The sequence below is a fragment of the Pseudophryne corroboree genome, chromosome 2 (genome assembly GCF_028390025.1).
Source record: "Pseudophryne corroboree isolate aPseCor3 chromosome 2, aPseCor3.hap2, whole genome shotgun sequence".
NCBI lineage: Eukaryota > Metazoa > Chordata > Amphibia > Anura > Myobatrachidae > Pseudophryne > Pseudophryne corroboree.
The window spans coordinates 98,598,490-98,616,455 of NC_086445.1; the positions used below are offsets into that span (position 1 = coordinate 98,598,490).

The window sequence follows — 17,966 nt, forward strand, 5'->3', positions numbered from 1 at the left end:
CCTTCTCATATGTCGACCTTTCATGTGGCGACCATTTTCATGTGTCGACCATGTGTCCATGTCGACCATGTCAATGTTGACCAATAGTGGTCGACCTAATGACTGTCGACCATAACATGGTCGACCATTCATACCGGAACCGTGTAATAGTGGGGGGCAATAACCATCATTATGTATCGCTGCATATTGCCGAGGTAATATAGCATTTTCTAGGGGACTATTTATCAAGCTTTATTTGCATAACCTTATGTAGAAACTGCAGTAGTTTCTATGTACTAATACCCAATGCACAAGATTTCACAGAAATCTACTGCAGATGGCTAATTAGTGCTGCCCCATTCTTATCGATGAGGACTATGGTCCAGGGACGTGCAGTCAGGGGAGGCAGTGCCTCCCCTGTCATAAATAATTAAAATAATAAAAAGAAGATACTTACGACACATATTCTGTGTCATAAGTATCTTCGTTATATTATTCTATTCTAATCATTTAATTGATTTAAATAGTTTAGGAGGCACTGATAACAGTTCCTCCCGTTTAAAATGGGAATGGGGATAATGCGGGGGACGGGGCCAACCACAGGGCTGTAAAATCCCATTGAAAAATGCGGAGAAAGCGGCACTAGTATAAGTGCCTCGCTGGCGGGGGACAGATGTGATTGGACAGCGGATCCAGTGCTGGATCCGCTGGTCCAATCACCTTAACGCGGCGGCATCAGTGATCTCCGTACTGCTGGTGGTGGTAGCCTGACCCCAGCAGCAGTAACAGGCGCGCTGTGACCTCCTACGTTACCCTGCCGGGCAGAGCAGCCGTGCGGTGATCTCTCCGTGGATGGTGCAGCAGTTGAGTCGGCGGTGATCTCCTCCTTTACCCCACTGGGGGGCAGAGCCAAGTGTGTCGGGCAGCGCACTCTCCTTTCCTCCTCTGCCGTCTCCCAGGCAGCGGCCTCCGCAGCAGCACCGGTGCCTCTGCATGGAGCACATGAACCCAGGTGAGGTGGAGAAGGGGGGGAGGTTGTAGAGTGAAGGAATTAATGTGGGCAGGGGGGGCAGCTCACACACCCACATCAGAAACCCGCATGTGTGACAGGGTTGCAGGGAGTTGCAGTGGTGGCTTCAAGAGGGTGGGGGGGACATCAAAGCATGTGCCCCAGAAGCCCACTTTATCCACCCCCTATCCTATAAACTGGCCCTAAGGACAGGGCTTTACTTGGTGCCTCCCCAGCCATTGACCTCACTGCACGTCACTGCTATGGTCTGACCCCTATGTACCAAACTCCAAAAAGCAAAGTTTTGGGGAGTTTGGCTAAGTTGGTTTGCACCATCCTGTGATGTCCTAAATCGGTTTATGTCTATGGAGGCATATTCTGTCCGGCTCTGGAATCTGACAATGTGCACATGTGGATTCTCTGGCAGGTTCTCTGGAAAAACGAAAAGACTCCTCTGATATCCCCGGGATATAACCTGCAGGGACAGCGGTTCTCCCAAACCGTTGTGCCTCTGAGTTAGATTTAGTACATACTGTAGTGGGGATATTTGTGTGAAAGACTGCTATTAATCTCAGCACTGCTATGATTATTAATACATACGGTCCCCAAGTCTCCTTTGCAAGCCCGGGTGAAAATCCTAAAGCTGATGGCCAACGGTGGAAGTAAGATTTCCATCTAGCAAAGCCTCTTCAGCTTCACTGGTCCCCAGGTAAGCTAATGCCACCCTGAGATGGCTTTATAAATTGCTCACAGTCACCAACCCATAGAGGTCTACAGGAACAAAAAAAATGTCATCCCTTCTTAGCTTTTCCCATTAGAGTGTAAGCTTTCGCTTACGCGGGATCTTCCCCACCTTTTGTTTTCACATCTGCATTTGGCTGGCCTACCTTGTATGTCCCTCTTTTATATGTACACTAGCACCTGAGCAATCAATAAAAATGCTATTATTAAAATAATGAAGAGCAATGTAAAGTGGCCTGTGTGCAAATCACAAAGTGACTCTGGAGAACTGCAGAAGTGTGGCTTTACTAGCTGCAAGTCATGCTGAGCAATGGCTACAAAATCTAAAAAGAAACAATGATAAAATGTCCGCCAGCCACATACAGCATACTAGCAACAACTTCAGTAGGGTCGAGTCAACGCTTCAGTAGGGTTATTCATAAATGGACGCAGATCTTGCTTCCCACAGCAAGATCTGCGTCCATCTCCTCACACGGTGGAGGCGGCCCAGCACAGGGCAGGCCACCCAGCATGTGTGTGGCGCCGCCTCATGATGCATCCACAATGTAATCGTGGACACATCGATTTGAGGTTGACCCCTGCCAGCGCAGCCTGGCTGCTCTAACAAGCAGTCTGGCGCCATTTTTTTTCTCAGAGCGGCTGTGTGTGTCGTCACGCAGCCCCTCAAAAACAGTCCAGACAGTCCTGCATTGTCCGGACAGCAGCCAGTCAATGCCCATGGCTGTCAATCACTATGCGATCGTATCCTTACGAGATGCGATCGTGTGGTGATGGACCAGATGGAAGCGGCCACTGCGTACAGACGTGCAGCTGCGTCTATCTCTAAGTCGCCCCCCAGATGCGACCATATCAGTCTTAGCTTTACCTGACATGGTCTCTGATGCAACCAGCGGCTGCTGGAAGAGGTACTGTATCTTTCAGCTGCTGCCATTGTGAGAGATCTATGATTCCTGGTTCCCTCCCCCCAGTGCCTGCAGTGCAGCCAGTCACTGCTGATCAGGCATCCCGGCAGCATCCCTTACCTCACATCTGCAGAGATTAGAATATGCTGAGTAAATTTAACAAAACAGCCCTTCACCTTCCGCATTGCCACCCAATGGCTGCAGAGAGGAGCAGCATCCGGTGGTCCGATCATTGATCATCTGATATACTGTATGTAGGCTGACCATACATGCCCTTTAAACTGGGACACTCATGAATTACACAGGCTCTGTGGCTGGCTGACTACAAGCCTGCATTTCACCAGGTTTTAATTAGTGATGTGCACCGGAAATTTTTCGGGTTTTGTGTTTTGGTTTTGGGTTCGGTTCCGCGGCCGTGTTTTGGGTTCGAACGCGTTTTGGCAAAACCTCACCGAATTTTTTTTGTCGGATTCGGGTGTGTTTTGGATTCGGGTGTTTTTTTCAAAAAACCCTAAAAAACAGCTTAAATCATAGAATTTGATCCCAAAGTATTATTAACCTCAATAACCATAATTTCCACTCATTTCCAGTCTATTCTGAACACCTCACACCTCACAATATTACTTTTAGTCCTAAAATTTGCACTGAGGTCGCTGGATGGCTAAGCTAAGCGACACAAGTGGCCGACACAAACACCTGGCCCATCTAGGAGTGGCACTGCAGTGTCACGCAGGATGGCCCTTCCAAAAAACACTCCCCAAACAGCACATGACGCAAAGAAAAAAAGAGGCGCAATGAGGTAGCTGTGTGACTAAGCTAAGCGACCCTAGTGGCCGACACAAACACCGGGCCCATCTAGGAATGGCACTGCAGTGTCACGCAGGATGTCCCTTCCAAAAAACCCTCCCCAAACAGCACATGACGCAAAGAAAAAAAGAGGCGCAATGAGGTAGCTGTGTGACTAAGCTAAGCGACCCTAGTGGCCGACACAAACACCTGGCCCATCTAGGAGTGGCACTGCAGTGTCACGCAGGATGGCCCTTCAAAAAAATACTCCCCAAACAGCACATGACGCAAAGAAAAATGAAAGAAAAAAGAGGTGCAAGATGGAATTGTCCTTGGACCCTCCCACCCACCCTTATGTTGTATAAACAGGACATGCACACTTTAACGAACCCATCATTTCAGCGACAGGGTCTGCCACACGACTGTGACTGAAATGACTGGTTGGTTTGGGCCCCCACCAAAAAAGAAGCAATCAATCTCTCCTTGCACAAACTGGCTCTACAGAGGCAAGATGTCCACCTCATCATCATCGTCCGATTCATCACCCCTTTCACTGTGTACATCCCCCTCCTCACAGATTATTAATTCGTCCCCACTGGAATCCACCATCTCAGGTCCCCGTGTATTTTCTGGAGGCAATTGCTGCTGGTGAATGTCTCCATGGAGGAATTGATTATAATTCATTTTAATGAACATCATCTTCTCCACATTTTCTGGAAGTAACCTCGTACGCCGATTGCTGACAAGGTGAGCGGCGGCACTAAACACTCTTTCGGAGTACACACTGGAGGGAGGGCAACTTAGGTAGAATAAAGCCAGTTTCTGCAAGGGCCTCCAAATTGCCTCTTTTTCCTGCCAGTATACGTACGGACTGTCTGACGTGACTACTTGGATGCGGTCACTCATATAATCCTCCACCATTCTTTCAATGGTGAGAGAATCATATGCAGTGACAGTAGACGACATGTCAGTAATCGTTGGCAGGTCCTTCAGTCCGGACCAGATGTCAGCATCAGCAGTCGCTCCAGACTGCCCTGCATCACCGCCAGCGGGTGGGCTCGGAATTCGTAGCCTTTCCCTCGCACCCCCAGTTGCGGGAGAATGTGAAGGAGGAGATGTTGACGGGTCGCGTTCCGCTTGACTTAACAATTTTCTCACCAGCAGGTCTTTGAACCCCTGCAGACTTGTGTCTGCCGGAAAGAGAGATCCAACGTAGGTTTAAAATCTAGGATCGAGCACGGTGGCTAAAATGTAGTGCTCTGATTTCAACAGATTGACCACCCGTGAATCCTGGTTAAGCGAATGAAGGGCTCCATCCACAAGTCCCACATGCCTAGCGGAATCGCTCTGTTTTATCTCCTCCTTCAATGCCTCCAGCTTCTTCTGCAAAAGCCTGATGAGGGGAATGACCTGACTCAGGCTGGCAGTGTCTGAACTGACTTCACGTGTGGCAAGTTCAAAAGGTTGCAGAACCTTGCACAACGTTGAAATCATTCTCCACTGCGCCTGAGACAGGTGCATTCCACCTCCTTTGCCTATATCGTGGGCAGATGTATAGGCTTGAATGGCCTTTTGCTGCTCCTCCATCCTCTGAAGCATATAGAGGGTTGAATTCCACCTCGTTACCACCTCTTGCTTCAGATGATGGCAGGGCAGGTTCAGGTGTTTTTGGTGGTGCTCCAGTCTTCTGTACGCGGTACCTGTACGCCGAAAGTGGCCCGCAATTCTTCTGGCCACCGACAGCATCTCTTGCACGCCCCTGTCGTTTTTTAAATAATTCTGCACCACCAAATTCAAGGTATGTGCAAAACATGGGACGTGCTGGAATTTGCCCAGATGTAATGCACGCACAATATTGCTGGCGTTGTCCGATGCCACAAATCCCCAGGAGAGTCCAATTGGGGTAAGCCATTCCGCGATGATCTTCCTCAGTTGCCGTAAGAGGTTTTCAGCTGTGTGCGTATTCTGGATAGCGGTGATACAAAGCGTAGCCTGCCTAGGAATGAGTTGGCGTTTGCGAGATGCTGCTACTGGTGCCGCCGCTGCTGTTCTTGCAGCGGGAGGCAATACATCTACCCAGTGGGCTGTCACAGTCATATAGTCCTGAGTCTGCCCTGCTCCACTTGTCCACATGTCCGTGGTTAAGTGGACATTGGGTACAACTGCATTTTTTAGGACACTGGTGAGTCTTTTTCTGACGTCCGTGTACATTCTCGGTATCACCTGCCTAGAGAAGTGGAACCTAGATGGTATTTGGTAACGGGGGCACACTACCTCAAGCAATTCTTTAGTTCCCCGTGAACTAACGGCGGATACTGGAGGCACGTCTAACACCAACATAGTTGTCAAGGCCTGAGTTATCCGCTTTGCAACAGGATGACTGCTGTGATATTTCATCTTCTTCGCAAAGGACTGTTGGACAGTCAATTGCTTACTGGAAGTAGTACAAGTGGTCTTCCGACTTCCCCTCTGGGATGACGATCGACTCCCAGCAGCAACAACAGCAGCGCCAGCAGCAGTAGGCGTTACACTCAAGGATGCATCGGAGGAATCCCAGGCAGGAGAGGACTCGTCAGACTTGCCAGTGACATGGCCTGCAGGACTATTGACTTTCCTGGGTAAGGAGGAAATTGACACTGAGGGAGTTGGTGGTGTGGTTTGTGGGAGCTTGGTTACAAGAGGAAGGGATTTACTGGTCAGTGGACTGCTTCCGCTGTCGCCCAAAGTTTTTGAACTTGTCACTGACTTATTATGAATGCGCTGCAGGTGACGTATAAGGGAGGATGTTCCGAGGTGGTTAACGTCCTTACCCCTACTTATTACAGCTTGACAAAGGCAACACACGGCTTGACACCAGTTGTCCGCATTTCTGTTGAAATAATTCCACACTGAAGAGCTGATTTTTTTTGTATTTTGACCAGGCATGTCAATGGCCATGTTCCTCCCACGGACAACAGGTGTCTCCCCGGGTGCCTGACTTAAACAAACCACCTCACCATCAGAATCCTCCTTGTCAATTTCCTCCCCAGCGCCAGCAACACCAATATCCTCATCCTGGTGTACTTCAACACTGACATCTTCAATTTGACTATCAGGAACTGGACTGCGGGTGCTCCTTCCAGCACTTGCAGGGGGCGTGCAAATGGTGGAAGGCGCAAGCTCTTCCCGTCCAGTGTTGGGAAGGTCAGGCATCGCAACCGACACAATTGGACTCTCCTTGGGGATTTGTGATTTCGAAGAACGCACAGTTCTTTGCTGTGCTTTTGCCAGCTTAAGTCTTTTCTTTTTTCTAGCGAGAGGATGAGTGCTTCCATCCTCATGTGAAGCTGAACCACTAGCCATGAACATAGGCCAGGGCCTCAGCCGTTCCTTGCCACCCAGTGTCGTAAATGGCATATTGTCAAGTTTACGCTTCTCCTCAGACGCTTTTAATTTTGATTTTTGGGTCATTTTACTGATCTTTTGTGTTTTGGATTTTACATGCTCTGTACTATGACATTGGGCATCGGCCTTGGCAGACGACGTTGATGGCATTTCATCGTCTCGGCCATGACTAGTGGCAGCAGCTTCAGCACGAGGTGGAAGTGGATCTTGATCTTTCCCTATTTTTTTAACCTCCAATTTTTGTTCTCCATATTTTAATGCGCACAACTAAAAGCCACCACAGGTATACAATGTAGATGGATGGATACTATAGTATTATATTACTTATGGACGATGAGTGCAGTGACGACACAGAGGTAGGTACAGCCGTGGCCTACTGTACTGCTATATATATATATATATATATATATATATAATATACTGTATAATAATAATAACGGACCTGGTGGACACTGTCAGCAGACTGCTAAACTAGTATGAAGAAAAAAAAAGCCACCACAGGTATACAATGTAGATGGATGGATACTATAGTATAGTATTATATTACTTATGGACGACGAGTGCACTGACGACACAGAGGTAGGTACAGCCGTGGCCTACCGTACTGCTATATATATATATAATATACTGTATAATAATAACGGACCTGGTGGACACTGTCAGCAGACTGCTAAACTAGTATGAAGAAAAAAAAAGCCACCACAGGTATACAATGTAGATGGATGGATACTAAAGTATAGTATTATATTACTTATGGACGACAAGTGCACTGACGACACAGAGGTAGGTACAGCCGTGGCCTACCGTACTGCTTATATATATAATATAATGTATAATAATAATAACGGACCTGGTGGACACTGTCAGCAGACTGCTAAACTAGTATGAAGAAAAAAAAAGTCACCACAGGTATACAATGTAGATGGATGGATAGTATAGTATTATATTACTTATGGACGACGAGTGCACTGACGACACAGAGGTAGGTACAGCCGTGGCCTACCGTACTGCTTATATATATAATATACTGTATAATAATAATAACGGACCTGGTGGACACTGTCAGCAGACTGCTAAACTAGTATGAAGAAAAAAAAAGTCACCACAGGTATACAATGTAGATGGATGGATAGTATAGTATTATATTACTTATGGACGACGAGTGCACTGACGACACAGAGGTAGGTACAGCCGTGGCCTACCGTACTGCTTTATATATATATATATATATATATATATAATATACTGTATAATAATAACGGACCTGGTGGACACTGTCAGCAGACTGCTAAACTAGTATGAAGAAAAAAAAAGCCACCACAGGTATACAATGTAGATGGATGGATACTATAGTATAGTATTATATTACTTATGGACGACGAGTGCACTGACGACACAGAGGTAGGTACAGCCGTGGCCTACCGTACTGCTTATATATATAATATACTGTATAATAATAATAACGGACCTGGTGGACACTGTCAGCAGACTGCTAAACTAGTATGAAGGAAAAAAAAGCCACCACAGGTATACAATGTAGATGGATGGATAGTATAGTATTATATTACTTATGGACGACGAGTGCACTGACGACACAGAGGTAGGTACAGCCGTGGCCTACCGTACTGCTATATATATAATATACTGTATAATAATAACAAACCTGGTGGACACTGTCAGCAGACTGCTAAACTAGTATGAAGGAAAAAAAAGCCACCACAGGTATACAATGTAGATGGATGGATACTATAGTATAGTATTATTACTTATGGACGACGAGTGCACTGACGACACAGAGGTAGGTACAGCCGTGGCCTACCGTACTGCTTATATATATAATATACTGTATAATAATAATAACGGACCTGGTGGACACTGTCAGCAGACTGCTAAACTAGTATGAAGAAAAAAAAAGCCACCACAGGTATACAATGTAGATGGATGGATACTATAGTATAATATTATATTACTTATGGACGACGAGTGCACTGACGACACAGAGGTAGGTACAGCCGTGGCCTACCGTACTGCTTATATATATAATATACTGTATAATAATAATAACGGACCTGGGACCTGGTGGACACTGTCAGCAGACTGCTAAACTAGTATGAAGAAAAAAAACCCACCACAGGTATACAATGTAGATAGATGGATAGTATAGTATTATATTACTTATGGACGACGAGTGCACTGACGACACAGAGGTAGGTACAGCCGTGGCCTACCGTACTGCTTATATATATAATATACTGTATAATAATAATAACGGACCTGGTGGACACTGTCAGCAGACTGCTAAACTAGTATGAAGAAAAAAAAAGCCACCACAGGTATACAATGTAGATGGATGGATAGTATAGTATTATATTACTTATGGACGACGAGTGCACTGACGACACAAAGGTAGGTACAGCCGTGGCCTACCGTACTGCTATATATATATAATATACTGTATAATAATAACGGACCTGGTGGACACTGTCAGCAGACTGCTAAACTAGTATGAAGAAAAAAAAAGCCACCACAGGAGTGTTTTTCAGGCAGACAAACGTATACTGGACTGGTGGTCACTGTCAGCAAAACTGTGCACTGTACTCCTGCTATAACTGCTCCCCAGTCCCCACAATTAGGCAGTGTGAGCAGTGCACTCAGCACAGATATATGCAGCAGTGCAGCACACTGAGTGAGCACAGATATGGTGGAGCGTTTTTTTTCAGGCAGAGAAACAACGGATTAAACTCACTGGTGGTATAATCAAATCCCTGCACTGTACTCCCTAACAGCTGCTCCCCGTCCCCAATCCTCCCCACAATTATAACTAAGTCACTCAGTCTTTACTCTTTTCTACTATAACGGAGAGGACGCCAGCCACGTCCTCTCCCTATCAATCTCAATGCACGTGTGAAAATGGCGGCGACGCGCGGCTCCTTATATAGAATCCGAATCTCGCGAGAATCCGACAGCGGGATGATGACGTTCGGGCGCGCTCGGGTTAACCGAACAAGGCGGGAGGATCCGAGTCGCTCGGACCCGTGAAAAAAAAGGTGAAGTTCGGGCGGGTTCGGATCCCGAAGATCCGAACCCGCTCATCACTAGTTTTAATCAGCCACAGAACCTGCGTAATTCATGAGTGTCCCAGTTTAAAGGGATAGTATGGTCAGCCTAGATACAGTATATCGAACATCAGTGTTTGTACCAATATTTATTAAAAAAATGATTTTTTTTCTTCTTCTATAAAATCATATTGGATATGTTTTAAATGAATGTTATTAACCTAATTCAGTTATTTTTAAAAAAGGGGCAATTTCTGAGCAGTTTTTGAAAAAAATATTAACAGTTAAGTGGTTAAAAGGTGTTAAGCTGCAGCAGTTCAGATGCACAGGGTTATTGCAGATGCATAGGAACCATCTTTTTTTTTTTTTCCTGTCATAACCATTGCTGAAACCCATGGGGTTGCTTCTACCAATAGAGCAATTACGCCCAAGCTACAGGTATGTCCTCATACTTCTAACCTCAATACACCATGCAGCATGAGATGCCTGGCATGCGTAAGCTGCTAGGTCCCGTGCAACTCTGCTAATGTTGAGAGTCTTTATTTGCCGAAAATGCATCTTAGTCGCAACGCAGTGATGCATGAGGACTAGGATGCATGAGGAGACTGCTGATTAATGTGATTGTATATTATGTGTGACTGAGTCTGTATATGGAGAACTGAACTTGTATTGGAAAAAAGCTGCAGCAGTTCCATTGGGTTAACAGCCCAGCCCATCAGGGCTATTCCCACTCGTGGGCATCCACGATACCCATAGAGTGGGAATAGATCCTGTGGCGAGCCGCTGAGCCCGCAGTGCAGCAAGCACAGCGAGCCCACTAGAGGACTCCTAGCGCTCGCCCCGCTGCCGGCATTCTGGTGGGTGGGATGCCGCTATCAGGATAATTGACAGCCGGCTTCCCTTCTGCCGGTAAATGATATGTATTTTGTTTTATTGTAGCCGTTCGTATACAGATTCAAAGCCTTAATCGCACACAGATATACATGTGTCCTGGTGCGTCTTAGTCAGAAATATACATTTAAATATCCCCCAAAATGCATGTTAGACATGGGCCGGTAATCAGTTACCTGCAATCATTGATCACGGGTAATTGTGTCATCGGGGGCTATTCAATTAACCCTGATAAGCAACGGGTTGCCTCAGGCAAACAAAGCAAAATACCCGATAACAGTCCAGTTTTTGTCTGAAAACACCGAACCTGTGTGTTTAAGGTGGAAAAAGTGGTTTTTTTTTTGTTTTGTTTTTTGAAGGGGGGGGGGGGGGGGGCGATCTAATTGGGCAGCCAGAAAAAAAAAAATCAGAGAAACACAGGAAAAAATGGTGAAAAACTAACGATTTTTGCTCCCAATGTTTCTTCACACTTAATTGAATACCAGCCCATAATGTACTTTAAATACCTATATAATTGTTGTTGAACTTTAAAAAACACATCAATAACCAAGGCTATGGTGTTAATAAGTAGCTATGTTAGCTATGTGTTATTTATACAATTGTCCATGGAGAGACATTTTCCTTGACAGGTCTCAGATGAGTTATAGCTGCTTGTTATTAGAAGAGTCATCTGTACGGGCCATATAAATCATACACAGTACCCTCACTGGACCTGATGGATAGCGCGGGTATGGGTGCCCGCATTGCATGCATAAAAACAAATACCTATACCAGCATATTGGAACCGGTGACTGTCATGTTGAGGTGTCTCTCCTCTCCCGTCCAATCCCTGCTCGTTGTTGTCCCCATGACACCTGTTTCCACCTTGCGGAGTGCCTGGAGAGGTGCAGGGTTCCCGATGTTTGTTCTGTGACCACATGCACCTAGGGTGCCAGCCTCTGCTTCCTGGTATGGTACTGTAGGGGACATGTATCAAACTGCCGCGACAAATAGTGAAATTGCCCCTACAACACCCTGTTACAGGCCAGTTACACCTCCTCAGTGACTTCCGAAGATGCGATTTAAATAAGCACCACTCTGCATTGCCCATTCTTGTGTACATTGGGTTCCTGAGAGAGAAATGGCAAGATACACTCCGCAAGCAGGAGTACCTTCCAGAATCTCACCCTTCCAGTAGCCCACATACGCTACCTTATGCTACTACTGCCCAGGTTTCATTTAAGGTGCCATCAGACTCCCTGCAAAAGCTTCCAAATATTTATCATACTATGGGGTCTATCCTTCATCTGTATGGCCCCCCGATGATTAAGTACTCAACTCGCGGTGTGGGATATTTATCAACGGCTCAATTCAGCATTTCTCCGGTGCGTTGCCAGCTGCTCCAAAAAGCAGCTGTTGCCGTGATCTAGCTACTATAGCAGTGTTCCTTACCCATCCCTGTCACCAGCTTCTGCGGTAGTGTGATGTGAGGTCATGCATGCGCAGTGCCACTGGTCACACAGAGAGCAGGTGGCAGAGGGATCCATTTGGATCCCTCTTCAATCCCTGAAACTCCTTCTCATAGGAAGGGGCGGGTGCACCAAGATAAAGCACCATCTGAAGATGGTGTTTGTTCTCTTAGGCAAACTCCAAAAACTGTAAGTTTTCTGAGTTTGCTGAATATCAGGTGGGCCTATCGGACCCTTAATGATGAATGGCCCATTACATAAAATATGCAGAAACTAGGGTTTAGTAACTGGCCATTTATCGATGAGGAATAGGCCCCTAGGGGGAGATGTACTAAGCCTTGTAGAGTGATAAAGTGGAGAGAGACAAAGTATCAGCCAATCGGCTTCTAACGGCCATTTTACAGGCTGTGTTTGAAAAATGACAGGAGCTAGTTTGTACTTTATCTCTCTCCACATTATCTGTCTACAAGGCTTACGTACATACAGTATGCCCTTAAGGGCACTGCTTGATACATTAACCCCTTAGGTCTTGATTCAGATATGCACACTATAGCATAACTGTTTCGTCTTTGTACGCAGCAGCTGTGCTAAAATATGCAATAGCCGCAAGAGGAGTCTTAAGGAAAAAGACACCCACCGCCTCAATGCGCTGTCCGAAGATTCAGCCATCGGAACAACTGTGTAACCATCAGACATCTGAGTAAACCTCAAATCACGCTGCCGGAGTCAGTGCCAAGGATGCAGTCACTGGCTTCTGCACTCCCAGGGGCCAACACACCTTCATATACCCGGAACGCTCTGTGTTACTTTCCCCAAACACCAGCAGCAGGTCAGTCATGGTGTGGCTTTGGGGTACTGCGACAACGTCGCAGAAACAGATTCATGTACAGACCTGCAAACATTGGGGGTGTACGTAAATCATACTTGGCTATCTTTGAAAAAACATTTTAGGGAGACACCTATAAGCTCGGATGTGTGCTGCTATATCTGAGAGGTGGGTCATAAAAATGACTTATATCCAAATCTGAAAGAGCCCCAAAGCAGTGGTAAGAGCTACTTGTTAATGTAAGACACTGATACTTTTCAGGGCGTGCTCGTGTATCGTGTTTTACAAGAGGTTCCATATAAGTGGCCACAAGAAATCTTATTTAAAAATGTAGCCAGAGGCGTCACTTACTTTAAGTACACCAGCTGTGGCGCCGGGAAAAGCGGATGGGTCTGCGTGGGAAAGGGGTGGGGCTTCGTGTCCCGACCCACGTTTTTTCATCATTCCGGGGGTTCGGGAGGTGGGGCTGCCCCTGGGGAGTACCGTGGCTGCAGTGCCACCTCCTACACAGTGGGGGTCATTCCGAGTTTTTCGCTCGTTGCTGATTCTCGCAACGGAGCGATTAAGGCAAAAATGCGCATGCGCATGGTACGCAGTGCGCATGCGCTAAGTATTTTAACACAAAACTTAGTAGATTTACTCACGTCCGAACGAAGATTTTTCATCGTTGAAGTGATCGTAGTGTGATTGACAGGAAGTGGGTGTTTCTGGGCGGAAACTGGACGTTTTCTGGGAGTGTGCGGAAAAACGCAGGCGTGTCAGGGAAAAACGCGGGAGTGGCTGGAGAAACGGGGGAGTGTCTGGGCGAACGCTGGGCGTGTGTGTGACGTCAAACCAGGAACGAAACGGCCAGAGCTGATCGCAGTGTAGAGTAAGTCTGGAGCTACTCAGAAACTGCTAAGAAATTTCTATTCGCAATTCTGCTAATCCACAGGTTCTCAAACTCGGTCCTCAGGACCCCACACGGTGCATGTTTTGCAGGTCTCCTCACAGAATCACAAGTGAAATAATTAGCTCCACCTGTAGACCTTTTAAAATGTATCAGTGAGTAATTAATACACCTGTGCACCTGCTGGGTTACCTGCAAAACATGCACTGTGTGGGGTCCTGAGGACCGAGTTTGAGAACCACTGTGCTAATCTTTCGTTCGCAATTTTGCTAAGCTAAGATACACTCCCAGTGGGTGGCGGCCTAGCGTGTGCAATGCTGCTAAAAGCAGATAGCGAGCGAACAACTCGAAATCACCCCCTGTGTCAGGAGATGAGTGCGGTACATAATGTAACAGTGCAGCACTTCGGCGGGTGACACCTGGGTGCGGTCCGCAGCCCCCGCACTCCCCTTGTGATGCCACTCCATGTAGCTATAGGGTTCAGTGTGCCTTATAACCAATGCAGGAAAATGGCACTCATGATCCCATTTGAACGTATATATCTCTGAGTTATTTTCCCCCCCCAGTATATAACAACTACATAAGGTACAATCATTAAATGTATTTTGTTGTAATGTATGTTACATAGCAAATTATAGTGTGCACAGGAATAATACCTGCAATATGTAGACAGATATCCTAAATATTGTGTATGCTAGGGCAGAATACTTTATATACCAGCAAACGCTCCAGCTCTGTGATTTGCAGTAGATGGTAATATAACATAAGTATATGGTTGCTCAGGGTTCATAAGAATAAATTGCTGCTGAACATTTTTTTAGATTACATAGTTGTAAGTGAAATACGTGTCTGGTGGTTTGTGCCAGTCAGCAGAGCTAGTGGCACTAAAAGCATTGAAAATGAATAACTTGAGTATTTAGCTCAGATAAACAGCTTTTCATTCCACAGTATGCAAAGCATACCATCCCTGGGCCCTATGTCTTATCACACTTGTTATTACACTCTGCCACTCACCTTTCTAGTGTATTACTGTGTAATTGCAAATGTGTTTCATGTTTCCAGATTCCCCCATACATTGTAAATGCCAGGCATGCAGAATCTTCAGAGTTAGTTACTGTAGGTATGACGCAGGTCCAATAGCCTGTGCAAAAGTGAGAGTATTACCAGGGCCATCTTAATGTATAGGCAGCTTCCCAGGGCACCTCCGAGCAGATATGGGAGGTGGCCACACAATCATTCTCTACCTGCTTCCCAGCCTACAGCCAGACAGTGATTGGCTGTCAGCATATTGGTTGGTGGATAACTAGAGCTATCCACCAATCATAGGGGGTCATTCAGACCTGATCGCTCACTAGCTGGTTTTTGCAGTCCTGAATTCGCATAGTTGCCGCTAGTGATGTGCACCGGAAATTTTTCGGGTTTTGTGTTTTGGTTTTGGATTCGGTTCCGCGGCCGTGTTTTGGATTCGGATGCGTTTTGGCAAAACCTCCCTGAAAATTTTTTGTCGGATTTGGGTGTGTTTTGGATTCGGGTGTTTTTTTTTAAAAAACCCTCAAAAACAGTTTAAATCATTTTGATCCCATAGTATTATTAACCTCAATAACCATAATTTCCACTCATTTTCAGTCTATTCTGAACACCTCACACCTCACAATATTATTTTTAGTCCTAAAATTTGCACTGAGGTCGTTGGATGACTAAGCTAAGCGACCCAAGTGGCCGACACAAACACCTGGCCCATCTAGGAGTGGCACTGCAGTGTCAGACAGGATGGCACTTCAAAAAAATAGTCCCCAAACAGCACATGATGCAAAGAAAAAAAGAGGTGCACCAAGGTCGCTGGATGGCTAAGCTAAGCATCACAAGTGGCCGACACAAACACCTGGCCCATCTAGGAGTGGCACTGCAGTGTCAGGCAGGATGGCACTTCAAAAAAATAGTCCCCAAACAGCACATGATGCACCAAGGTCGCTGGATGGCTAAGCTAAGCATCACAAGTGGCCGACACAAACACCTGGCCCATCTAGGAGTGTTACTGCAGTGTCAGGCAGGATGGCATTTCAAAAAAATAGTCCACAAACAGCACATGATGCAAAGAAAAATGAAAGAAAAAAGAGGTGCAAGATGGAATTGTCCTTGGGCCCTCCCACCCACCCTTATGTTGTATAAACAGGACATGCACACTTTAATGAACCCATCATTTCAGCGACAGGGTCTGCAACACGGCTGTGACTGAAATGACTGGTTGGTTTTGGCCCCCATCAAAAAAGATGCAATCAATCTCTCCTTGCACAAACTGGCTCTACAGAGGCAATATGTCCACCTCCTCCTCATCGTCCAATTCCTCACCCCTTTCACTGTGTACATCCCCCTCCTCACAGATTATTAATTCATCCCCACTGGAATCCACCATCTCAGGTCCCTGTGTACTTTCTGGAGTCAATTGCTGATAGTGAATGTCTCCACGGAGGAATTGATTATAATTCATTTTGATGAACATCATCTTCTCCACATTTTCTGGAAGTAACCTCGTACGCCGATTGCTGACAAGGTGAGCGGCTGCACTAAACACTCTTTCGGAGTACACACTGGAGGGGGGGCAACTTAGGTAAAATAAAGCCAGTTTCTGAAAGGGCCTCCAAATTACCTCTTTTTCCTGCCAGTATACGTACGGACTGTCTGACATGCCTACTTGGATGCGGTCACTCATATAATCCTCCACCATTCTTTCAATGGTGACAGAATCATATGCAGTGACAGTAGACGACATGTCAGTAATCTTTGGCAGGTCCTTCAGTCCGGACTAGATGTCAGCACTCGCTCCAGACTGCCCTGCATCACCGCCAGCGGGTGGGCTCGGAATTCTTAGCCTTTTCCTTGCACCCCCAGTTGCGGGAGAATGTGAAGGAGGAGCTGTTGACGGGTCACGTTCCACTTGACTTGACAATTTTCTCATCAGCAGGTCTTTGAACCTCTGCAGACTTGTGTCTGCCGGAAAGAGAGATACAACGTAGGTTTTAAATCTAGGATCGAGCACGGTGGCCAAAATGTAGTGCTCTGATTTCAACAGATTGACCACCCGTGAATCCTGGTTAAGCGAATTAAGGGCTCCATCCACAAGTCCCACATGCCTAGCGGAATCGCTCTGTTTTAGCTCCTCCTTCAATGTCTCCAGCTTCTTCTGCAAAAGCCTGATGAGGGGAATGACCTGACTCAAGCTGGCAGTGTCTGAACTGACTTCACGTGTTGCAAGTTCAAAGGGTTGCAGAACCTTGCACAACGTTGAAATCATTCTCCACTGCGCTTGAGTCAGGTGCATTCCCCCTCCTTTGCCTATATCGTAGGCAGATGTATAGGCTTGAATGGCCTTTTGCTGCTCCTCCATCCTCTAAAGCATATAGAGGGTTGAATTCCACCTCGTTACCACCTCTTGCTTCAGATGATGGCAGGGCAGGTTCAGGACTGTTTGCTGGTGCTCCAGTCTTCGGCACGCGGTGGCTGAATGCCGAAAGTGGCCCGCAATTCTTCGGGCCACCGACAGCATCTCTTGCACGCCCCTGTCGTTTTTTAAATAATTCTGCACCACCAAATTCAATGTATGTGCAAAACATGGGACGTGCTGGAATTTGCCCAGATGTAATGCACGCACAATATTGGTGGCGTTGTCCGATGTCACAAATCCCCAGGAGAGTCCAATTGGGGTAAGCCATTCTGCGATGATGTTCCTCAGTTTCCGTAAGAGGTTGTCAGCTGTGTGCCTCTTATGGAAAGCGGTGATACAAAGCGTAGCCTGCCCAGGAACGAGTTGGCGTTTGCGAGATGCTGCTACTGGTGCCGCCGCTGCTGTTCTTGCTGCGGGAGGCAATACATCTACCCAGTGTGCTGTCACAGTCATATAATCCTGAGTCTGTCCTGCTCCACTTGTCCACATGACCGTGGTTAAGTGGACATTGGGTACAACTGCATTTTTTAGGACACTGGTGATTCTTTTTCTGACATCTGTGTACATTTTCGGTATTGCCTGCCTAGAGAAAAGGAACCTAGATGGTATTTGG

General features: G+C 46.4%; 1 protein-coding gene across 1 annotated transcript in view; it reads right to left on the reverse strand.

Moving 5' to 3' along the window:
* PDGFD (platelet derived growth factor D) overlaps positions 1-17,966 on the reverse strand; it is a 451,533-nt gene that overhangs the window by 403,675 nt on the left and 29,892 nt on the right. The window lies entirely within an intron of this gene.